Here is a 26,080-nt window from a genome sequence, read left to right on the forward strand (position 1 = left end):
CTCTCAGAGAGCCCTCGTCCTGGGCGGTTGGCCCAGGAAAGAGCGGCTGAGAGAGGAGCGGAGGTCGAGCGGAGGACCAGGCCCGCGGGACTGCAGCCGGGTCTTCTGACCACGTGTCCACGTGCCGCCCACTAGTGTTCTGGGCCCTGGAGCGGTGCCCCCTCCGGCCCTGCCGGCGAACGAGGCCTGGGCGTTCACAGCCCCGGCCCCGGCCCCGGCCCCGGCCCCAGGGGAGGGGGGGCCGGCGTGGCCTGTGGGGCGGCCTTTGGCGCTGATGGCAGGGGTCCTCAGCCCCGGGACGCTGAGCCCAGTTTGAGTCGCTCAGAGAATCTTCGCAGGGTTGGAACTGCAGGCTCGGGTTTCAGGTCTCTCAATGCTGCCTTTAAAAGGCCACTACTACTTTCAAAGGAGGGCAGTTGTATTTGAAAGGCGTATTTCAACCACAGTCTTTAAAGGCCTGGGATGGTCAAAAATAGATGGTGGCCGAGCATCACCAGCCTGGCCTGCCTCCGGACGTTCTTAAAATTCCCAGGTGGGAAACTGGGGGCCCTTCCTCTGCTCCTGGGGCATTACCGCGCCCCGCCCCGCAACTGCCGGTTCTAGTTCCGGCCCAAACCCCCTGGTGGCTGTTAGCCTCAGAGGCGTGGCCCTGACTCTCCACCGAACCTAAACCTGAGCCCCGGGGCGAGCTGTGCTGCAGGAGGAGAGTGATGAGCGAAGCATCCCAGGCGTCCATGGAGACGGAGGAGGAAGACACAGCCCTTCTCATCTCCTGAGGCTGGTGGCCATGTGCACCCGGGAAGGGCAGAGGGGCTGGGCTGCAGGGGACGGGGCGGCAGCCCCCCAGCCCTGCCCAGAAGTACTGACAGACGGCCCGCCAGGCCTGGCTGAGGGCTTCGTGGGGAGAGTCTCCAGTTTCCACGACAATCCCGTGAAGTCGCGCTATTATTATCCCGGTTCACAGAGGAGGGAAGTGACACCCGCCTGCGGTTATGTAACTCTCCTCTGGTCTCGGTCACCCTGCCAAGCGGGGATGCTTGTCCTTGAACCCAGGTGGTCGGGGACCCACGCCCCCTCTCTTAGCTGCTGCAGGCCAAGGGTCGGTAAATGTTTTCTGTAAAGGACCAGATGGTAAATATTTCAGGCCAGGCAGAGTGTGTCGAAAGAGTCTGTGTAAGTGCTGGTCTCCGCCTTTGTGGTGTGAAAGCCGAGTAGACAAACAGGAGCACGTGGGCAGTGCTCTGGTCCAGGGCGAGCATGGGGCAGGCAGAGAGAAGGCGGGCAGAGGCCTGAATTACGCCCCCACCTGCTCACTGAGTGATGCTGGGCTGCACGTTCCTCTTCTGCAAAATGGGGATGATAGCCTCTCTCCGGGTACCGTTGTAAATGGATTTAATGAGATAATGTATGTGAAAGATTCACCCGGTGTCTGGCACGTAATTATCTCTCAATAAATGGAGATTTTTTTCTCCCTACCTGAGGGCAGCCCCCGAGGAGGGAATCACTAGTTGTACAGCCCAGGGGCAGGAATAATAACCGGCACTTAGACAGCAATCTGCAGTGTGCACAAGGCCTTTGCAGCTCTGTCACATCTGGGAAACCTTCCGAAATAGACCTGCCAGATAACAGGGCTGCTGCTATTTTACCGGTGAGAGGATGGAGATGTAGAGGGTGATTCTGCCTGGCTAGGGTCTTACCCCTGGATCCCATGTTTCATAAACTCCAGTCCCAGTTTGCAGCTTCCTCTGGGGCTTGGTGCAAGCCTCTGTGTCCGGTTCTCCTATATAAAGTGGGGATAATAAAGCCATCTCCTTCCTAAGTTGGGGATTCCAATGATTTGATGTGAAGAAATCTCATCTCTTACCCTTAGGAAAAAGCTGGTTCACTGCCCTTTTGGGGACCCTCGCTTTTCTGAAGTGAGTCACACTGTGGTCCCTCTGGACAGCTGGGCAGCTCTGTCCCTCCCTGGACTGCCGTTGGCCTCTTCTCTACCCGCTTGCCCCCTGCAGTCCAGCAGCTCAGGAATGCCGCTCCTGACCCTTCGTATAAAGCCGTGAACACTACGATGGTGGCAGCAGTCAAGGAAAAGTGACTAAGGTGCCTCTGTCAGAGCAGATGGGGCGCTAACCACAAGTGGCCTGCAAGTCCCTGACCAGCAGACACACAGCGGGGCCCGTGCGCCCCATGGTGCTGTGGTACGCGCTGTGTTTTGACTCAGGGAAGCCAGGGTTGGGCCTGGCCTGATTGAGCATGCCTCTTGGAGCACTTAGCTGCATTTGTTGTTTTGGGGGATGGTGGCAGCCGGGGGATAGGAGAGCTGAGTAAACCGTTGGAAAATGGCCCAAATCTTTTCCTCGTAGGCCATGGAGAAAAGGGGTTTAATTTACAAAATTGTTGGATTTGTAACGTGGCGAGACCGCTCCCTGCCTTTGGCTGTCTGTCCTTTGCGGTGTCGGTTTAGAGGCTCCACTTCGTTGTCTATAGAGAGTCCTCTTAGGCAAGTCTCTTAACCCTCTGACGCCTCAGTTTCCACAGATTTGGATGTTGGAGATGCTTTGGAAATCACTAAGTTAATGAATGAAAGAATCTTCTGTAAACTGTAGGATGTGGGTCTTGTATGTGTGTATCAACCCATGGTGTTTACAATGACACTGCAGAGGAAAGCTGTCACCCCCATGGAGGTGAGGCTGCGAAGCGCAGTGGGTGGACCCAGGTCCTCCCACGGGTACGCACACCTTACGTTTTCCATTTTGAAAATTGCTGCTGTATCCCAGTCTTGCCCTTTGGGAACCTTCTCATCGCATCTCATCTCTTCTCCACCAGCCCTGAGCACTGAGAGACACTACAGTTCCCGTTTGCTGGACAAGGTCAGGACGACAACTGCATCCCCTGTGCTGCTGCCAGAGGCCACTGCACAGGGTGTGTGTGTTTATGAGCTATGATTCACACAACATAAAATTAATCCTCTTAGATTAACATATACACACTACTATATATAAAATAGGTAACCAACAAGGGCCTACTGTATAGCACAGGGAACTCTACTCAATATTTTGTAGTGACCTATAAGGGAAAAGAATCTGAAAAAGAATATATGTATATATACATATATATATGTGTATGTATGTGCGTGTGTGTGTGTGTATATATATATATATAAAACTGAATCACTTTGCTGTATACCTGAAACTAACACATCGTAAATCAATTATACTTCAATTAAAAAAATAAAAAAGAAAACAGAGGAAGTAAACGAAAAAAATGGAATAGAAAGAGCTTTCTGTAGTTAAAAATAAACTAGCAAAAAAGCAGAGAGAAAAAAATTAACCTTTTTAAAGTGTACAGTTCAATGGTTTTTCAGCACGTTCACAATACACTGTACAACCATGACCCTCTTTAATTACGTAACATTTTCATCACCCAGAGAAGAAGTTCCATCCTCCTTAGCAGTCACACCCTGTTCTCCCCTTCTCCCAGCTCCTGCTTTCTGCTGCTATGGACTTGCCCGTCCTGAACATTTCATGTGTGTGGAATCACACAATGTATGGCTTTTGTGACTTACTTCTTCCACTGAACATAGTGTTTTCAAGGTTCATCCATGTGGCAGTGTGTGTCAGAGCTCCATTCCTTTTCATGGCTGAATAATATTCCACAGTATGGATGGACTACATTTTGTTTATCCATTCATTTGGACATTTGGGTTGTTTCCATGTTTTGCTAGAATGAATAATGCTGCTGTGAACATTTGTGTACAGATTTTTGCGTGGACACATAATTTCAGTTCTCTTGAGTACACACCTAGAAGGGGAATTCTAGTACACACCTAGAAGGGGACTTGCTGGGTCCTGTGGTTATCCTATGCTTGTCTATACTTACCTTTTTGAAAACCTGGCAAATTGTTTACCAGGGTGACTGCACCATTTTACAATACCATCAACAATGCATGAGGGTTCCCTTTTACCTCCTCACCAACTCCTGTTATTATCTGACTTTTTGATTCTGACCATCCTAGTGGGTGTAAAGTTTTGATTAGGATTTTTCTCATAACCAGGGATGTTAAGCATATTTTAATGGGCTTCTTAGCCATTTGTGTCTCTTCTTTGGAGAAATGATTTCAAATTCTTTGCCCATTTTTTAATTGAGTTATTTGTCTTTTATTGTTGAGATGTAATAGTTCTTTATAATATTCTATATGTAAGTCCCATATCAAATATCATTTGCAAATATCTCCCATTTTGTGGGTTGTCTTTTACCTTTCTTGATGGGATCATTTGAAGCACAACAATTTTAAATTTTGGTTAACTTCAATTTCTTTTTTCTTTTTCTTTTTTTTGTTCTTTTGGTGTCATACCTAAGAAACCATTACCTGGATCAAAGAGACACTGTTTTTCTTCTAAGAGTTTCACAAGTTCAGCTCTTACATTCAGGTCTTGGATCCTCTTTGAGTTAATTTGTGTATGTGGTGTGAAGAAAGAATCCAGTTTCATTTCTTTTCACTTGTATATTCAGTTGCTCCAACACCATTTTTTGAAAAGAATATTTTCCCCAATGAATTGTCTTTGCATTCTTTAAGAAAAACGTATGGGTTTATTTCTGGACTGTCAATTCTATTCCACTGATCTATATGTATATCCTTATGCCAGAACCATGTAGTCTTTTTTTTTTTTAAATAGATCATAATTGCAGTATAATTGCTTCACAATACTGTGTTAGTTATCTCCTCCCTCTTGAGCCTCCCTCCCACCCTCCCTATCCCAACTCTCTAGGTCATCGCAAAGCACCGAGCTGATCTCCCTGTGCTATGCTGCTGCTTCCCACTAGCTAGCTATTTTACATTCAGTAGTGTATGTATGTCCATGCTACTGTCTCACTTCATCCCAGCTTCCCCCTGCCCCCACCATGTCCTCAAGTCCATTCTCTATGTCTGTATCTTTATTCCTGCCCTGCAACTAGGTTCATCAGTACCATTTTTTCTTTAAGATTCCATATATATGTGTTAGCATATGGTATTTGTTTTTCTCTTTCTGACTTACTTTACTCTGTATGACAGACTCTAGGTCCATCCGCCTCACTACAAATAACTCAATTTCGTTTCTTTTTATGGCTGAGTAATATTCCATTGTATATATGTGCCACATCTTCTTTATCCATTCATCTGTCGATGGACATTTAGGTTGGTTCCATGTCCTGGCTGTTGTAAATAGTGCTGCAGTGAACATTGTGGTACATGTCTCTTTTTGTGTGTTTTTTTTTAAACATCTTTATTGGAGTATAATTGCTTTACAGTGTTGTGTTAGTTTCTGCTGTATAACAAAGTGAATCAGCTGTATGTTTACATATATTCCCATATCCCCTCCCTCTTGGGTCTCCCTCTCACCCTCCCTATCCCACCCCTCTAGGTGGTCACAAAGCACCGAGCTGATCTCCCCATGCAATGCAGCTGCTTCCCACTAGCTATCTATTTTACATTTAGTAATGTATACATGTCAATGCTACTCTCTCACTTCGTCCCAGCTTACCCTTCCCCCTCCCCATGTCCTCAAGTCCATTCTCTACATCTGTGTCTTTATTCCTGTCCTGCCCCTGGGTTCATCAGAACCATTTTTTCTTTTTAGATTCCATGTATATGTGTTAGCATACGGTATTTGTTTTTCTCTTTCTGACTTACTTTACTCTGTATGACAGACTCTAGGTCCATCCGCCTCACTACAGATAACTCAATTTCGTTTCTTCTTATGCCTGAGTAATATTCCATTGTATATATGTGCCACATCCTCTTTATCCATTCATCGGTGGATGGACACTTAGGTGGCTTCTGGCTATTGTAAATAGTGCTGCAGTGAACATTGTGGTACATGACTCTTTTTGAGTTATGGTTTTCTCAGGGTATATGCCCAGTAGTGGGATTGCTGGGTCATATGGTAGTTCTATTTTTAGTTTTTTAAGGAACCTCCATACTGTTCTCCATAGTGGCTGTATCAATTTACATTCCCACCAACAGTGCAGGAGGGTTCCTTTTTCACCACACCCTTTCCAGCATTTATTGTTTCTAGATTTTTTGATAATGGCCATTCTGACAGGTGTGAGATGATACCTCATTGTAGTTTTGATTGCATTTCTCTAATAATTAGTGATGTTGAGCATCTTTTCATGTGCCTCTTGGCCATCTTTATGTCTTCTTTGGTGCAGTCTCTATTTAGGTCTTCTGCCCATTTTTTAGTTGAATTGTTTGTTTTTTTGATATTGACCTCCATGAGCTGTTTGTATATTGTGGAGATTAGTCCTTTGTCCGTTGTTTCATTTGAAAATATTTTCTCCCATTCTGAGGGTTGTCTTTTCATCTTGTTTAGGGTTTCCTTTGCTGTGCAAAAGCTTTGAAGTTTAATTAGGTCCCACTTGTTTATTTTTTTTATTTCCATTACTGTAGGAGATGGGTCAGAAAAGATCTTGCTGTGGTTTATGTCAAAGAGTGTTTTTCCTATGTTTTCCTCTAAGAGTTTTATAGTGTCTGGTCTTACATTTAGGTCTTTAATCCATTTGGAGTTTATTTTTGTGTTTATATTTGTGTCAGGTAGTGTTCTAATTTCATTCTTTTACATGTAGCTGTCCAGTTTTCCCAGCACCACTTATTGAAGAGGCTGTCTTTTCTCCATTGTATGTTCTTGCCTCCTTTGTCATAAATTAGGTGACCATATATGCATGGGTTTGTCTCTGGGCTTTATATCCTGTACCATTGATCTATATTTCTGTTTTTGTGCCAATACCATACTGTCTTGATGACTGTAGCTTTGTAGTATAGTTTGAAGTCGGGGAGCCTGATTCCTCCAGCTCCATTTTTGTTTCTCAAGATTGCTTTGGCTATTTGGGGTCTTTTGTGTTTCCATACAAATTGTAAAATTTTTTGTTCTAATTCTCTGAAGAATGCCATTGGTAGTCTGATAGGGATTGCATCGAATCTATAGATTGCTTTGGGTAGTATATAGTACTACTATAATAGTATAGTCATTTTCACAATATTGATTCTTCCAATCCAAGAACAGGGTATATTTCTCCATCTGTTTATGTCATCTTTAATTTCTTTCATCAGTGTTTTATAGTTTTCTGAGTACAAGTCTTTTGCCTCCTCAGGTAGGTTTATTCCTAGGTATTTTATTCTTTTTGTTGTGTTGGTAAATGGGATTGTTTCCTTAGTTTCTCTTTCTGATTTTTTGTTTTTACCATATAGGAATGCCAGAGATTTCTGTGCATTAATTTTGTATCCTGCAACCTTACCAAATTCATTGATTAGTTCTAGTAGTTTTCTGGTGGCATCTTTTGGGTTTATGGGTTTATTTCTGGACTCTCAATTCTATTCCACTGATGTATATATATATCCTTATGCCAGAACCGTATAGTCGTTATTACTGTAGACTTTGTAGTAAGTTTTGTGAACTAGAAGTACGAGTTTTCCAACTTTGTTGTTCTTCTTCAAGATTTTTTGGCTGTTTTGGGTCCCTTGCATTTCCATATGATTTTTAGGAGCAGTGTGTCTATACTGCAAAAAAGATAGCTGAGATTTTGGTAGGGATTTCACTGACTCTGTAACTCAATTTGGGGAGTATTGCCATATTATCAATATTAATTCTTCCTGTCCAGGAATGTGGAGTATGTGTCCATTTATTTAGATATTCTTTCATTTCTTTCAAACATGTTTTATAGTTTTCAGTGTACAAATCTTGCACTTATTTTTCTTAAATTTACTTCTAAGTATTTTATTCTTGCTGATGTTATTGTGAATAGAAGTTTTCTTAATTTCACTTTTGGATTGTACATTGCTAGAGTATAGAAATACAGTCTTCTGTCCATATCTGTGGGTTCCACATCCGGAGACACTGAGGGCTGACTGTATTTTGCCATTTTATATAAGGGACTTGAGCATCTACAGAGGTTCTGGAATCAATCTCCCACGGATTCCAAGGGATGGCTGTACAGTTGATTTTTTTTTTTTTTGTATTTGATCTCATATCCTGAAATGTGTTGAACTTGTGTATTAGTTGTAATAGTTTTTTAGTAGATGCTTTAGGATTTTTAAAAATATATTAAGATTATGTTATCTGTGAATGGAGATAGTTTTATTTTTTTCCTTTCTAATCTGAATGGGTTTTATTTCTTTTTCTTCCTTAATTGCCCTGGCTAGAAACTCTAGTACAATTTTGAAAAAAAGTGAAGGGAGGGACATCCTTGTCTTGTTTCTGATCTTAAGGGAAAAGAACTCAGTCTTTCACCATTAAGTATGATATTAGCTGTGGGTTTTCAAATATAACTTTATCAGGTTGAGGAATTATCTTCTATTCCTACTTTGTTGGGTTTTTTTCCTCATTAAAAGTTGTCAAATTTTGCCAAATGCATTTTCTGTATCTATGAGATGATCATGAGGTTTTTGTCCTTGATTCTATTACTATAATATATTACATTAATTTGTTTAATATATTAAACCAAATTTGCATTCCTGGGATAAAAGTCAGTCAGTCATAGTACATCATCTCTTTTATATGTTACTGGATGTAGTTTTCTAGCATTTTGTTGAGAATTTTTGCATCTCCATAAGGGTATTGGTTTGTAGTTTTATTATCATGATGTGTCTTTGTCTGGTTTTGGTATCAGGATGATAATGGCCTTACAGAATGAGTTGGGAAATGTCTCTTCTTCTTGGTTTTTGGAAGAGTTTGTGAAGGATTGATGCTAATTCTACTTTAAGTTTTTGGTAGAATTGACCAGTGAAGGCTTTCTTTTCAGTAAGCTTTTTGATTACTAATTCAATCTCTTTACTTGTTATAGGTCTATTCAGATTTTGTGTTTCTTCTTGAGTCAGTTTTGGTAGTTTGTGTGCTCCTAGGAATTCATCCATTTCATCTAGGTTATCTAATTTGCTGACTTACAATTATTCATAAAATCCTCCCTATAATCCCTTTTATTTCTGTAAATTTCATAGTAACCTCCCTTCTTTCACCCATGATTTAGGTAGTTTGAATCTTCACTCTTTTTTTGGGGTCAGTCTTGCTAACAGTTGTCAATTCTTTTCAAAGAGTTAACTTTTGCTTTTGTTGATTTTCTTTATTGACTTCCCATTCTCTATTTCATGTATTTCCATGTTGGTCTTTATTATTTTCTTCCTTCTCCTTGCTTTGAGTGTTATTTGCTCCTTTTTCTGTTTTCTTAAGGAAGAAGATCTGTTTATTGATTTGAGATCTCTCTTCTTTTTAAATATACACATTTATAGCTATACTTTTCCTCTAAGCCCTGCTTTTACCACATCCCTTAAGTTTTGGGATGTTGTGTATTCATTTTCATTCACCTCAAAGTATTTTCTAATTTCCCTTGTGATTTCTTCTCTGGGTCATTGGTTATTTAGGATTGTGTTGTTTAGTTTCAATATATTTATGAATTTCCCAAATTTCCTTCTGATATTTATTTTAATTTCATTCCACTGTGATCCAAGAATATACTTTGCATGATTTCAGTTCTTTTTAAAATTTAGTGGGGCTTGTTTTACTACCTAACACATGGTCTGTCCTGGAGAAGGCTCCATGTGTACTTGAGAAGAATATTTCTGCTGTTTTTGGGTGGAATAATCTATGGATGTCTGTTGGCCTATTTGGTTTATAGTGTTGTTCATGACTTCTATTTCTTCATTGATCTTTTGCTTAGATGTTCTATGAATTACTGAAAGTGGAGTATTCAGAGCTTCAGCTTTTATTGTTTCTCCCTGTCAATTTTTGTTTCATGTATTTTGGGGCTTTATGATTGGGTGCACTGCCATATTGTTTAATGTTGCACCTCAAAGCATCCCTTCTTGGGCCTGATAAATTTGTTTGTGATACTATACTTGTTTCCTTAATCAGCTTTCTCTATATTTAGTGCAGTCAGCTTGTGTCTGAGCATTCATCCAAAGCTTTGTGACTTGTTTTGTTCTAGAATTTGCTTGTAATTGATTCAGTCTTTCCATTAGGTAGGGCTTATAAATGATGCTGAATAAGAAGGCATAGATTTTTGGAAGTTGAATAACCTTTGGATATTATTTAGTCTATTCTCTTCCTTCTTTTTTCAGATGAAGAAAGCGGGGCCCGGCTCAGAGAAGTGACGTGATCTGTCCTGGGTCACACAGCAAGTTAAAGGCAGGAACAGGACCAGAACTGAAGGTATTTGGCTCTTTGTTCACTACTCTTTTGCTGAAGTACTCACATCTGCATATTGTTATTCTGTGGTTTCTTTGTGTGTGTCAAATAGGCTTGTGCTTCGCGGGAGACTCCCCTGGGAATCGTGTTTAAAAAGTGTATGTCTGTGCATATGAATATGTACATGTGTCTACTCCCCACCTGTTTTCTCTCTCAGGGACTCTCATTCAGTAGGACTGGGATGGGACCCTAAGTCTGCTTTTTAGGAAGTCTCTCCCAAGTGATGCTGGTGCACAGCCAGCTGTGGACACACTGGGTACTTCTTTACTTGATCCTGCAGTTTTATGACATACACACTCTTAGTAAAATTTTTCTTAAAAATAGCTTTTCTTTATAATCTTTTAAATCAGTTTGTCATTAGACAGTTTTATTTATACCTAATTATCACAATTCTCTGGACTCTTCTCTCCCCTCTCTCCCATGTAGCAAGTGAAGCCTGGAAGGTAGTGAGTATTTCCCAGTCCATCTAGAAAGAAGACAGAGGAGGGTTCTGGTGACAGTGGGCGGTGGAACTGAGTGGATTTTCACTCTCTTTATGCCTTGTTGTGTGTGTGACTTTTCCTTTATGTGCTCAAAGTAGGAGATGCAAGGTTTCCGGAATTATAAGGAGGCAGGGAGACTCTTGACATCCCTCTGTAGGCAGGCTCTGTAAGTCGGGGCTCTAAACCTCAGATCTGTGGACACCTAGAAATGTGAGGATGGGCTTCATGGTGTCTGTGACTCCCTAAAAGGCTAGTCCGCATTTTGCATGCACATTCTTGAGTCATTCTGCGCAGGGGCCTTACAGGTTTTACAGCCTCACAGCCTGCTCTCTGAGGTCCCGTGACACTCAGTCACGAGCGGTGCTGCGGAGGCCAGCTGTTTGCTGGCAGGATCCTCCCAGGTGCCAGGTCACCACCTGCAATGTGCGTGGTGGTGCCCTGGGTTCTGTCGCTCAGGACCAGGAGGCTGTCCCTAAGGTGTGGATAACTGAGGAAGAGTAGAAACAGAACTCACGGTGACCAGTCATGCCTTCTGTCAGCACACAGCTCCTTTCTCTGGTGTAAGAGGCCTAGAATAGATAAGTGGAACAGGGTGTGATGAGAAAGAAATGTGAACACGGAGGAACATTGACAGTACTTATAAATTATCAATAGCTATGTAATGCTGTTGGCACCTTCAGTCGGGGGCAGCATGAATGGCACATTTTTATGCCAAGCTTGATAGAATCCAAAAAGTTAGGTGCTAAGCCAGGAAGATGACCTGGGCAAGGGATCAGCAAACTTTTTCTGCAAAGAGGCAGACGGTGAATATTTTAAGCTTTGCAGTCCGTGCAGTGTCGTAAGACTACCCCACTTTGCTGTTGTAGCACTAAAGCAACTGAAGACATTATGTAAATGGGTCGATATGGCTGAGTTCCAATTAAACTTTATTTATGGACACTAAAATTGGGATTTTATGTATTTTGCACTTGTCACAAAGTTTTTTTCTGCTTTCAATTTCTCTTCAACCATTTAAAAATGTAAAAGCCATTCTGGACCTGCGGGTCATACAGAAACCATTGGGGACTTGCTTTTGGCATGTGGCTCTATTTTCTTGACCCTGAACTGGGGTTACCAAGAAACTTAGGATCTTAGAATTCAAGCTGAATAACATCATTCTCGAGTTTTCTACTCTGGCCTTGGCTGCAGAACCCAGAGATAAGTTAGGCAGCAAGTGTAATAATTGAGTTTTAATGTCAGAAGGTGCTTAAAACTTGATTAAATCGTGTTCCCTGTTATATCTTCCCTTAATTATGCCCAGCTATTGTATGGTATTTTGCAGCTCACAAAGGGCTTGCACGTAATTATCTCATTTAATTTTGTTAAAAAAATCACTTAAAATTTATTTTATTCACAAAAGTAGAACATGAAAATACTCTTTTTGTTAAAAAAATCGAACACAGGAAAAGTAAAAGTTTCCATTGGTCCCCTTCTCAAGTCCATCCTTCTCACCAAAGGAAACTTTTTTGAATTTGGTGTGACGACTTCTGAAACTTTTCTCGTGTGTTTATGTAGCATTTGTACATGTAGTTGTGTTTTGTGGGCTTTTCTTTTCATTTGCTCACTCATGTGGTAACATGTACTTATTCTACAACTTGTTTTCTGTTACTTTACAATAAGTATATCATGAAGACCATTCCATGTCCATGTAAGTATAAATACCTGTTTCATTGTAACTCACACAGACAAGTGCATAATTTGTATGTATCATAGCTTGTTTACTTTTTTCTTTATTGATCATTTTAGTTGTTTCTCATTTTTCCTGTTATGGACAGTGCTGCAGTGAACATAAACACACGTGTGTGTGATGTCTGTGTTATCTACACATTAAATTTTAATAGGTACCACCTAACTACCCTCCAGAAAGTGTAAGCCGGCAGTCGTGCACAAGAATCCACATCACCCTATGACTTTGCCAGTCATGTGAGCACAGAGTGGCATCTCCTGAATTTAATTTGCATCGTTTCACATGTTTATTAGATGGACATATATTCCCGTCTGCAACTTAGTATTGTCTTTGGTTGCAGAGGCATTTGTTTGGAACTAGATTGATCATCTCTCCTCTTTGGATCAGTAGCGGGTCTTAGTTGCGGCACGTGGGATCTTTTGTTGTGGCACATGGGCTCTCTAGAGTGCACGGGCTTAGTTGCCCCCTGGCATGTGGGATCTTAGTTCCCCGACCAGCGATCGAACCCCTGTCCCCTACTTTGAAAGGCGGATTCTTAACCACTGGACCACCAGGAAAGTCCCTGGCCACTTCTTTTCATATCTAGTGTAAGAAACTAGACTTTTGATCATAAAAATTAAGGATTTCTGATCAATGAGGGAAACTGAAGATAACTTTAAAAGTTGAGTGAAAGATTGATAGAAGATAGTTGCAAGATAAAAGAATTGATAAGAGTAATATATAGTACACACAAGTCAACCAGAAAAAAATACTGGGGAACCTAATAGAAAAATGAGCAAAGGCTATGGATAACAATTCACAGAAGGGGAAATCCACATAACCAGCAGTCTCAGTAAAAAGTTTCTCAATCTTAGGGGAAGTTAGAGAAATGCAAATAAAAACAACAATTAGCTACAAAGTTATACTTATTAGATTGGCAGAAATTTAAAAGTGAAATAATACTACATGATGTCAAGGATGTAGGGAAATGGGCAAACTCCTGCATTTTCAGTAGGACTAGTCTACTAGTCTGCTGCAGCCATCCTGGCAATTGTCTAGGACCTGGTGGCTCCCTCCTTGGTAGGAACCTTAGAGAAAGGTGTGCATGAGTCTGCACAGGTGCGGGTTCTAGAGTGCTCACCGCAGCCTCCTTGTGGTGGCTGAGCAGCACTGCAGTGTCACTGCCCGGCGAATGGATGGGCCGGGGTGATGGGTGTTAAGGAGGCTTATATAGCAGCACAGAGTGGGAGGCATCATGGGAGACAGCCAGCGCCGTAGCTCAGCAGAGCCTGCGCACATTTCTACCATTAGTGTAAACAGCCGCGATGTCAGTTCATTGCAGTGGGTGCCTGGGAGGGGTGGGGGTGGGAGGGAAGACCAGGGGTACATGTGGGGAAAACATAGGAAGAAGAAACCTTGCATAGATCAATGATATAAAGGGCCATCCCTAAGGAGTTTAATTAGCTTAATTCTGTGCATCTGGGGTCCACGGGGAGGCGGGGGTCTTACTGCATGATTACGAACATATTATCCTATAATCGTTTTTAATATTCATATGATTTGCTTTCTAGATGTGGCTTTTTATCTGTTGGAGGTTATTTTTTTCCTGTATGTTTTCAGAGATGTAACAAATGCCTTCTCACTGATAGTCAATGGTTTTAACACTATTAAAGAATCCATGCCTTCCTCACTAACTTGATGTATAACTTTTATCATATACTGAGTCCCCATTGTGGGTATGGGCTCCACGGTTTATTTGGGTATTTTGTGGCATTTCCATGCTATTTTAGTTACAGTTGCTCTGTAAAATGTCTATGTCCTGTCAGGCAAGTCTCCACCCATTGTTCTTCATTTCAATATTTTTTCAGCTATTTTTACAGTTTTATTATGAAGATTGATTTTTTTAATCAGCTTAAACATCCCATTAAAAGTTTAGAGGGATTTTTGAGGTGGCAGAATTTATTGAGTTCATACACTAATTTAAGGAGAATATCATGACAAGGCGTCTTCCTTCTTGTCCAGGAGCATGGCATGCCTCTCCACGCGCCCAGGTCTCTGTTTTCTTCAGTAAGGCCGTGGGGTTTGGTTCATATAGGTCTGACTCATTTCATATAAGGCTTAGTCATAATTTTTCTTAATATGAATGTTTCTACTACAACTTCCTAATTTAATGTTGCTTCAGATCTTTCGATGTTGATATTACCATCTTGGTGAACTGCTGTCAGTTGATTCTAATAGTTTTAAAACCTATTCTTGTGGACTATTTAGGCAGACAGTTGTGTATTTAATAAATAATAACAGTTTTCTTCTTCTTAGTGTTTATCTTATTGCATATATAGGACCCCCCCCCCCCCGCCGCCATTACAATGCTGTTTGGAAATGTTGAAAATGAACTTCTTTACTTTAATGAGAAGTGTTCTGATGTATCACCATTTAGTATTAGATGGCCTTTCATTTTCTGGCAAACATTCCTTATTGAGTTAAGGGTGAAGAAGTTTCCTTCTATTCCTAATTTTCTAATAGGTTTTTCTTTTTTTTTTTTTAAAGCCAAGAATAGATAGCAAGTTCTGTCAGGTTTTTTCTTTGCGTCTGTTGCAGTGATAGTGATCATGTGTGTTTTTTGTTACGTGTTTTAATTTTCTCAAAAACTCAGTGAGGTAGGTATTGAAACTAAGCAGCCTGAAAGTTAAGAATGGTGCTCTGGGCTGAGCCAGTGGTGTGTAGCCTTGTGCAATTAAACCTGGACCTTTTCCGCGTGCCGTTTGTTCTGTGGGCAATGCTGTGTGAGCCAAGGCTTACAAGTGTGACGCGAAGATGGAGATTAGAAATTTCTAACATTTCATGTTGTTGATTCTACTTCGGAGGATGTATCCCAGGAAATAAGGTGTTGCAAAATTTATGAACAAGGCTGTTTGTCACTTCATAAAGTACAAAGAGTGAAAAAATAGAAAAAGTCCAATAAGAAGTGAGCTGTCATCCATAACACAGCCATTAAATGAGAAATTATGTTCTTATTAAAATATTTCTGGAAATTATTAGTGACAAGACATAGTCTCATGATAACAAAGTGTGAATATAAACAGTAAGTGTATTACATTCTTGAAAATCTCCAGAACGAATACTGGTGAGAGGAAGGAAAAGAAGGAGCTGATTGGAGTGGCAATAACAGGAAAGCCCCTCTGTAGAAGGGTTTTGGAAATAAGCCAAGCACACTTGGTCAGGCTTCCCAGCAGGGTCGTTTGCTCAAATATGCAGCCAGTCAAGGTTATTTAAGGGCTGGAGCACAAGTACTTTCCATTCCTGCCATGAAGGGCTTGGTGTGTGTGGTGCCTGAGTCTGAGCTGCCCTTGCACTGAGTCAGGAATAATCCTGCAGCATCAGACTCTGCCTCTCTCTCTTTCTGTCTTTTTGTCTCTATCTCTGTCTCTCTTTGTGTCTCTGCCTTTATCTCTGTCTGTCTCTGTCTCTCCTCTCTCTATCCCTCTCTCTCTCAGGAACCCTCTGCCTACTCCCCTGCCCTCCTACCAGCCGGCAGCTATCAGTCTGTCACTACTGGCTCTGTCCAAAGAGCCCGACCCCCTTCATTTGTATAATCATCTAGACAGGCAGGTGAGGCAGCCCCCTGGGTACCCCCTTCACCTGGAAGTGAGTTAGTGGCCAATTGCTTAACAAGGAGCTCTTCCAGCCTCCCCCAAGAGAGGAATCGGGTGCCTCAGGAACGTAGAGAAGATCTTTGGATTCAGGACGCAGCCACGGCCAACTGAAGACTGTGGTCCAGGGTCCCCTCCGCCCACATGCTGACTTGCTGGCTGATGCCCCTCTCAGCTGCTTTATTCCTTCCCTTTTGCGTACAGCTTGTCATTTGATCTGACTTTAAACAGCCCTGGCTTGTCTGGGGGGAGGGAATAGGCAGGGGGTGGTACGGGTGACAAATGCGTCTCACAGCTGATATGACAACCCGAAAGAAACTCCCTTTCCACTTTGCCTCATGTTTCTGCCTCTAATTCTTTCTTTCTAAGGCATGGGTCAACTCCAGCCACAGGGTCCTTTCAGAGTTCTTCAGCATATTAACCATAAACTCTTACTACCTGTCAGGTGCTGTGCTAGGTACTTTTCAAGGCTTATGACATTTAATTCACAGTAATCCCATTTGTTGAAAGCTATTACTATCCCCATTTTAGAGATGAGAAAAGTGAGACTTAGGACAAGAAACTTGGCCAAGATTTCACAGCCAGTATATAGCTGAACAAAACAACAGAGACGACATTTGCTGAGTACTTTCTGTCTGCCCAGCATGTTACCTATATTAGCTCATGTATCCTAACAACAACCTGTAAAGTAGGTAGTATGATCACCATTTTGGAGCTGAGGAAACTGAGACTCAGATGTTAAGTAACTTGCCCAAGTCTGCTTAGTAAGTGGCAGAGGTGAAGTTTGTACCTAAATCAGCATGACTCCAGAACTATGAACTGTCACACTCAATGTCAACAAATATATACTTAGTGTCAGTTACTTCACAGGTGCCGTGTTTGGTTCTTGGAATCCCAGATTAAATATGGCCACACCATCAAAGAATGCATAGTCCAGACAGAAGCAGACACGAAACAGACAATTCCAACGTAAGGTAGCAAGCATAGAAGATGGGCATTGAAATCACAGAAGACTTCCCAGGGGAGATGATATTTGATTTAAATCTTTTTTAAAATTGAAGTATAGTTAATTTACAATGTCACGTTAGTTTCAGGTGTATAGCACAGTGATTCAGTCATATATATATCCATATATATATCTTTTTTCAGATTCTTTTCCCTTATAGGTTATTATAAAATATTGAGTATAGTTCCCTGTGCTATACAGCAGGTCCTTGTTGTTTATCTGTTTTATACATAGTAGTGTGTATATGTTAATCCCAAACTCCTAATTTATGCCTCTCCCCCTTAACGCCTTGGTAACTACAAGTTTGTTTTCTATGTCTGTGGGTCTGTTTCTGTTTTGTATGTAAGTGCATTTGTATCATTCATTTTTTTTTAAGATTCCATATATAAGTGATATCATGTGATATTTGTCTCTAATCTGAGAAGGTGAATTGGAATTACTTGAATATGTGGTCATGGGGGATGAAGCAGGGGTCCAGTGGGACGCTGAGGGCAGTGGGTGGCATGAGGGTCCACGTGGCCGATGTGGACGCGGGGGGTTTTGGCTGGTGGAACCGATTACGTCCACAGCATCCTGCTCACGGAAGACACGAGATGCCATGAGAAGGAGTTTGGAATTTATCTTGGAAATTGCCAGCCATTAACAGGATTTTCAGGTGTGGAGAGTGATATGCTCGGAGTGGAGAAAAGAGAGATGAGGACTAGTCAGGAGGCCTTTGCAGCCACCTGACTGGAGAAGACAAAGGCACGAACAGAGTCTGCACTGACTGCTTTTCCCCACCCTGATTATGGGCCAGGAAGCTGAGCCTCCCTTGGGGCAAACGGATGGGCTGTGGACAGGCCAGAACCCGCCCCGTCTACACCCGGATTCTGAGAGCCAGGACAGGATGCCTTCGGAGTGGACAGCTTGGTCTCCTACACCTGAGGCTCGGGTGTCGACGGAGAGGATGCAGACGGGGCAGAGCTGCATTAGTCTCCTCCAGGACTTGGTTTCTTGACAAATTTTAAATTTGCAATTTCATGGTTTGGTCATAGTGAGGTTAGTTTCTAAAATTCCTGAGCTGTTAGGGGAGACTCGGAAATCCCTATGGATCAATGCACACGGTGGCAGCTGCCACCAGCCTCAGGAAGTACAGCTGCTCTGAGTTCTCCGTGGTGCCCCTGATTGGAAACTAATTTCTCCCAGGACAGATTGGCATTGCAAGCCCCAAACCAACCAAATGTTTAACTCTGGATTCCCTAATCCTGTTGGGAAGGGGGTAACTGGGGATGGTAGAGTGATTTCACGGAGCAAAGTGATGTTGGCAGTGGGATGGGGAGGGTTGGCGAAAAAAAGAAGCAATCCACTCCCAGTGGCTTTGAAAGACCTACCTGGAAGGAATGTTTTCAGACTGGCTCTTTGCAACTGCATCCTTTTGGGTAAGAAAACTTAGAAACATATGAGGTGTTTTCTTCTAAAAAGATTTTGGTTTTTATTGTGTCTCTAGAAAGCAAGGAGACCCTGGAAAGCATGTGTGTTTACTTTGAGCCAGTTCTTCATCTGATATTTGAGAACCAGGGACTAACTGGATGATCCCCAAAGCATCCCAGAAGACAGCCTCATGAATGGGGATGGTCCAGAGTGTGAACTGGGTGAGAGATGCAGGTGGGATGGGGGCATTCTCGGCAAAGGAGCACATGCCTCAGTCTCGGACCTGGGCCTGAGAACTAGGTGGCGTAGCTGTTGGTGTGAGAACGGCCGTTGAAAAGGAGGATTTTATTTTTTGCAAGTCATATATGTGCGTGGAACGAAATTTTAAATGGGCGAAAGGATATGCAGTGTGCAAAGCACATCTTCCTCCTTCTCCCATCTTCTGGCATCTCGTTCCCTCCACGGAGGCAGTGCTGCCACTACTTCCATGTGTCCCCTTCAGAGACAGTCCATGCATTTACTAGGGGTGTGTATGTGTTTTTTTTTTTAATTAATTAATTTTTATTTTTGGCTGCATTGGGTCTTCATTGCTGTGCGCGGGCTTTCTCTAGTTGCGGCAAGCAGGGGCTACTCTTCGTGGCGGTGGCTTCTCTTGTTGCAGAACACGGGCTCTATGCACGCGGGCTTCAGTAGTTGTGGCACGTGGGCTCTAGAGCGCAGGCTCAGTAGTTGTGGCTCACGGGCTTAGTTGCTCCGTGGCATGTGGGATCTTCCCAGACGAGGGCTCGAACCCGTGTCCCCTGCATTGGCAGGCAGATTCTTAACCACTGCGCCACCAGGAAAGCCCTGGGTGTGTATGTTTGTGTGTGTGTGTAGTTTTTCAGACACAAGACAGAATACTCCATGTATTGTTTCAAACCTTGCATGTCAGTGGTGCCAGTTTGAAATACCATCCGCTGCAGAGCCAGGCCTTTGATTCGGTTTGTTTTCAGACTATTTGCAAAGTTCCCGTGCACCTTGGAATACTTATGAACTCTGAGCTTGAAATGGTGTTAGCAAATTCTGACCCTTCAGCTTCAGTTTTTCTAGACTGATGTCTTCCCTCCTAGCAACCAAAATCGATTGTTTGGCTTCATAGCTGAGGATTTTTCATTTGTTGATGAACTGAGGAAGACCACAGAGAAGAAAGCAAGAATGGGAGGCTGTGTGAATAGTTACCAGTTAAGGTGACAGGCAGATAGTTCAAGGTACGAGAGGGAAAAGGGTGTGACCTGGGAAGTATTAAATCAGACCACGCTGCAGAGAGCTGCATGACAAGCGCAGTTTATGAATCCTGTGAGATTCAAAGGAACAGTTGTTTATCAGTCTCATTCAGGGGCTGCGCCACTCCACCGCAGTGTACTGGGGCGGGCAGTTGTCCTGGTTCCAGAGTGCCTCCTCCAGCTCGGGACCGTCAGTCCCTGGGGTGAGCAGCCTGGTGGAGCCGCGACTGCCAGGCTTTAAGCCTGGAGCGCTGGTCGGGGGCGGTGTGATGGGAATAAGAATGCCCGTTCAGCCTCATCCACACACGCCACGCACACAGGAATAACGTATTTGGACATGTGTATTTCCTCTAGGACCTCTTTTCTCAGCAAAACACCCCAATTTCAGAGAAGTAATTACAAGAATTACATAGGCTATAGAATATTAATTAATGTTCCTTGTAAGTGGAAATGTTGCTTCTCACACTGTTTCTCTCTCTTGGTAGCTGACATATTTCTAGAATTCGATTGTTGTTTCCTATTTGTAGTGATTATATTTTCTCTATATAACTTTCTGTTTCCTAAGAAAGTTAGGATAACTTTCTGTTTCCTAAGATTGGATGGCCTCCAAAATTTCTAGTATTTTATGCAAACTTTTGGGTTTTCAAATACCATCTTCTCATAAGTCAAGTTGCACATTCCCGTTTATTTCCTAGGTGTTTGAAATCACTGGTATTAATTCTCATTAGCTCTCTGGGCTGCCAGCACATCTGTTTGGGAATGCCGTAGGAGCTGGCCTGCCGTGTGTTGGCGTGACTGAAGCTGCGTGGGGAGTGTGGCTGCCCCTGCTTTGCTCCGAGGGCCCTGGAAAGCCACACGGCTAAACATATAAGATGAAAGGTCTTTACAAGCCATTGAATCACTCTTCCAGATTAGATTTCCAAATGTCAGAAGGAACAGCAGCTCATTAAAACTGCAGCTGTAAAATCCACCAACAGCACACGTAGAAAAGTGATTACAGAGCAAGCTTGATTAATTAGGTGTGAAAATTCAGGACCAGCGTGGTAATAAATGATGGAGCTCACCCAGCAGCCTGCTTCCCTTGCACCGTGTTTTGCTGAATGGCCAGTTTCCCACTTGTCTCTTGTACGGAGATCACGTTTCAAGAGCTGGTAAAGTTTACATCTAAATCATGGAGCCAACAGAAGACCACTCAGATCTGCAGACAGTTCCAACTTTGGCTTCCTTATCTTCTTTCTCTGTGCCCTTTCATATATTACTAAATCTTCCTGAATCTCATTTTCTCCATTTATAGAAGATGAATTTCTGTTCCTACCTATATACCAAGCCTTTGAATAGAAGCAATTTCATTAAAAAACAAACAAAAACTCTGCATAATCCTGTATGTGGCTTTGAATCTTTGGGTCTAAGAGATCCTGTGATATGTAAATATTATGTTCATTGTCTAGTATCATTTAGAAATCTGATGATCTGTTTTATCAGACTGATCTTTTGAATTGAAGCAAAATAGCATTTGTGAAGGTACCTAGCCTAGGGCTTCATACATAGAACGTATTCAGTAAGCTTTGGCTGTGTCACCATCATCTGAATGGAGAAGATAGACTTCCAGTTCCAAAGAATGACAATAGAAAGCAATATACTTATTGGGACAGGACTACTGTGGTGAGCACGACATCATCCTTCTTTGGTGATTGAGAAGGTGGCATTGTGCTTGCTTTAGGGTCATAAATATTAATCATCATTGTGAATATAGCACTGATGAGCTTCCATTTCTTCTTTAGTGACTTCCAGTTGACAACAAAATAAAGCGTGCTTTCCTTGGCTTTCAACGATTCTGCACCCAGCTCCAGTGTTGGGGTGGTGGTTTCCCCACAGGACCAGGTGACGCTCCGACACGTGCTGGGTGTCGTAGGAGTCAGCTCAGCTCTGGCACCATCTACCCAGAGGCAGCGTCAGACCCCACAGCGCACGGGCTCAGTCTCACAAGGCTGCCCCCCTCAGATGCCAGTCTCAAGTCCAGGGTGCCACCTGTGCTCCTGACCGAATGGCTAAAATCAGTGGCTCCCACGACCCCCTCCTTGGGTTCCATTAATCTGCTAGAGCAGCTCACAGAATTCAGGAAACCAGTTTACTCACTAGATCACAGGTTTATTAGAGAGGATTGGAAAGGATACAAATCAGCAGCCAGATGAAGAGATATGAAGGGCAAGATCCCAAACAAAGACCTCTATCCCCAGGGAGTCTGGGCCCAGCATGGGGGCATGGGGAAGTAGTCTTGTTCCCCAGCCTGGAAGCTCTCCAGACCCCATCCTTTCGGCGTTTTGTGGAGGCTCGAGACATGGGTATGAGTGGTTAAACCATAAGCCACTGGCAATTGATTCAGCCTCTATCCCCTCTTCCTTCCCCAGAAATGAGGGGGTGGGGCTGGAAGTTCCAACTCTCTATTCAGGGTTTGTTCCCCTGGCAACCAGCCCCTTCCTTAGGTGCTTTCCAGAAGCCACCTCATTAACAAAAGAAAACACAAATTCCAAGGGTTTTAGGAGCTCTGTGGCAGAAATGGGGTTGAAGACCAAATGCACGTTTCTCATAAATCATGACCTCGCGGCCTGCTGTGCCAGGACACCCTTATCTTTAGGACGTTTACCCAACGTCCTTCTCACTCTTTATCTTCACGCCTCTGAACCAGCTAGATTCTACTGCTCCTTGCATACGCCCCAGAATCCCCCACTTCCAGGCCTTTGTCACTTGCTGTATGCTTTGCTGAACTTTCACTCTGTCCCAGGAACTGTGCTAGGTGCTGGAGACATAACTTGAAAATTCATAGTCCTTGAACTCCAGTAGCTCTTTGGTAAGGACAGACACATGGAGAGACATTTATAACCCAGTGGAATGAATATGGTGGTAAATGTTCACCCTACCTTCGAGCCTCAGGGGTCATGGCTTTTCCTCAAACACTGGTGTCATTCACCTCCACATCACACCACCTGTGTGCTAAAGCCAACCACAGCTACAATCGTGTTTACCTGGAAGAGCTCTGTCTCCGTCTTACCTGAATAAAGGTGACGCCCCCTACCTGACTATAGTCTCCCTTTGCTGTGATCTTCATTCCTCCTAAGTCTCATTGAAACTGCCAGTCTTTTATTTCTAGTATTGTCTTCTGCCAACCTGTTTGTCTTCTCCCTTTCACTCTCTCCATCAAGCCTGGACCCCGTGGACCATCCCCTTACATTTCAGTGGCTCGCTGGACAGTGTCCCAAACCCTTTGTTTTTCCACCATGGGAATCCTGGGTCAGTCCTGCTGTCCGCCTTCTCTGCATCTGTACTGATCCCTGTGGGTGGTGCTGAGACGTCTTGCCGGGCAAATACCTCTGAAAAGTCGTGCTCTTTCCATTCCTTTGGGCCATTGGTGCCGCCCAGAAATCCTTCATGTGTGAATCCTTGACTTCACTGGCTGTCAAGTGGCTGGTGTCAGAACTTCTCCCTTCTGTGATGGAGAGATCACAAAGGGCCTTGTATTTCACGTTAAGAAAATTGGATCCCATTCCCAAGAAATGTATAGTTGGCAAAGACATGTGTGCGAGTGTGTGTGTGTGTCTGTATGATGCTAGGTTCTTTCTGGCAGATGTTCAGAGGTGAGTTTGAGGCCATGAGATGAGTTGGGGAGGGCAGAGCTGAGAAGGTCCTGAGCCAGGACTTGGCAGGAGTGACAGGAAGGAGGGGGCAGATCTGAGAATTATTATGTAGTGAGTAAAATCGGCAAACTCCAACTGAGGCAGAAAATATAAGAGGAGGTGACATCTTAGGGAAAAAAACTAATGATTTTCATTTCCAACGTGTTGACTTTTAGTTGCCTGTGGGATTTGAAGTGGAGCTTTGATACATGAGTCTGAAGCCCAGGGGATGAGGCCAAGCCTGGAAATACAGATTTAGGAGCCACTGGCATATAGATGGTAATTACGATCGCGAGAATGCCTGTGGTTCCCCAGGGAGCGTGTGGAGTGAGGAAAGCAGTGGGTGGAGGACAGAACCCTGGGGAACGGCAGCCTTGGCAGAGCAGATGGTGGAGGACGAGCCCGTGCAGGGGCCGCAGGAGGAACCGTCCCAGGGGCCAGGAGAGCCAGAGAACGCAGGGTCACGCCGCCTCGGGAAGGAAGACGTGGTTAATCACCTAACACGTAGCAAAGAGAGCCAGAGAGACTGGGATTGTAAACTGCCCGTTATGTTTGACATTTAAGAGCTCTAGCGGCGTTTTCTGAGAACATATTCCGTTGAAGGTAGGAGCAGGAGCCAGACTCCCGGGAGCTGGGGAGAGGAGGAAGGGGACTCGAGTGTCGATTTCTCGGAAAAACAAGAGAGGAGGGAAGGGGTAGACCAGATGGCTACTTCCTGGATGATTCCTCGGGGTTCTGGGTGGCGATGGTCCAGCTGGTGCTGCTTCCTTTGGCTGGAAGGCCCTACCCCCGCGCCTGCTCCACATTCTCCTCTGTACGTCAAGGCATATTTCAGTGGTAGTCGTTCCGTGGGCAATCTCTGAAGATCTCCTCATGGGGAAGTATTCCCTCTCCTGTCTGAACTCCTGCAACACCAAATCTGTGGTCCTCTTATGCCATTTGTTTCTGTTTCTCTTTAAATTCCATACTGAAGTTATTTAGCTACATATTCATTTCCTTATTAGATCATAAGTATGTCATATATACAGTATATTTGTCTGATATTTATTTTTCTGTATTCTATATACCTATATTTTTAGAATGAAATGGAATGCTGCAAGGCCAGTAGGAACTCAATAAATAATTATGGAAGGAATCTATCTCTCTCTCTCTCTAGCTATCTGACCATCAGTCATAATCACATAGAAATATTTCGGAACTTTGCATGGAGTTTTGTTAATAGAATCAATTAGCAGGAGGTGACCTATAGGTAATGTTTGCACCCTAATTATCACCAAATTCTTCACATTGGGCTTCTGCTACACATAGTCCTCAGAAAAACGGAAGCTGAGTTTCTAACAAAGATGACACTTTGCACCACCTCGTGGTATGGCACCTTTAAATCACTGGAAAGAAAGGTCAGACTGGAAAGGCTTGAATTTGGTTCTCTCATATCTTTGATAATGACAGACAGTACGAAACCCACTCTTACAGGATTGGTTCAACTGCGTCCTAGGGTTTATAGAAGTATTAAGTACATTTTCCTCTTTTGTGTCATTTTAAAGGGTGATGGTTTCCAAGTCCTGGTTGTTTTAATGTTCATATTTATATGAAGAATTACATAAGTTTGGATATCCTCGTAGTTTTAGAAATCAACATGTGTGCATTTTTTCCCCTGGGAAGTAACTGCAGTGAGAGGATGTGGAAAGAGACGGGGGTCGGTTCCTTTGTCTTCCCAGAAATCTGAGCACTAGGTTAGCGCTCAAATTGTTTTCTTCTAAAAACTAGAATTTTAGAGACTCTGGGCACTTAGGAATTGAAGTGCGTTTAACTCCTTCTCAAAGGCAATCTCGTGTTGTACCTCTTCTTTTTTTAAATTTTTATTGAGTTATAATTTACATACCATACCATTCACTTGCTTTACTTGTACACTTCAGTGATTTTTGGTATATTTACAGAGTTGTGTAACTATCACCACAGGCATAGAGTTTTTTGGGGTTTTTTTCCACATGGCATATGGGATCTTAGTTCCCCGCCCAGGGATCGAACCTACGCCCCCTGAATTGGAAGCGCAGAGTCTTAACTGCTGGACCGACAGGGAAGTCCCTCTTGTTGGACCTCTTTTGCCCAAGAAGGAGGGAATACTGATTTGGAGTGTTTGCTGGGTGAGTGGAGGAAGCTTTCTCGGGAAGGTTCCCTACAGTCTCCCATTTGGGCCTCGGTGGTAATGTGGCCAAGTCCTGTCTCCTCTGGGTGTTTCCAAGGGAAAGGCTGACGGAGCAGCATGCTGGCTTCATGGGCCTGAGACCTGTGCCGTCAGGGTCATTTTCATGTGCTCTTGGCCCTGCAAATGATGCAGCCTGGTCGTAAGTCTCCACTTGGGTCCGTGCTCAGGGGTGCCCTGAGCTCCGTTTGTTTCCACGACCAGAAGATGCTCGTCGGAGCTGTTGCAGGTTGGGTGCTGGGTCTCCAGGGGCAGTGAATGAGAGCGTGGGAAGGGCTGGCTGCTCACCCGTCAGTACTCTGGAAACAGCTCAGGGTATTCATGGACCAGCAGGGGCACCTTCGTATATGATAAGGTGAACACTTTCCGTGCTTAATAAGACCATTAGAGTGTCTCTTCTAATTACCTTTCTGGGGAAAAAGAATGGAACGTACCGGCGTGAACGAAAAGCAGCGAGTGTTCATTTAAAAGGTCAAG

The 26,080-nt window shown here is 43.4% G+C and overlaps 1 protein-coding gene across 3 annotated transcripts in view; it reads left to right on the top strand.

The window, feature by feature from the left end:
* Nucleotides 1-902: 902 nt before the first annotated feature.
* The window catches only part of OPCML (opioid binding protein/cell adhesion molecule like), a 1,230,378-nt gene continuing 1,205,200 nt past the window's right edge, over nucleotides 903-26,080 (top strand). For 2 of the 3 annotated variants that reach the window (XM_082476230.1, XM_082476232.1), the window contains exon 1: nucleotides 903-10,178. The gene's annotated coding sequence lies outside the window, so the exon portion shown is untranslated. The remainder of the gene's footprint in view (nucleotides 10,179-26,080) is intronic. The other variant, XM_082476231.1, reaches the window with a different exon arrangement.

This window comes from Balaenoptera physalus (genome assembly GCF_965194825.1).
Source record: "Balaenoptera physalus genome assembly, chromosome: 10".
Lineage (NCBI taxonomy): Eukaryota > Metazoa > Chordata > Mammalia > Artiodactyla > Balaenopteridae > Balaenoptera > Balaenoptera physalus.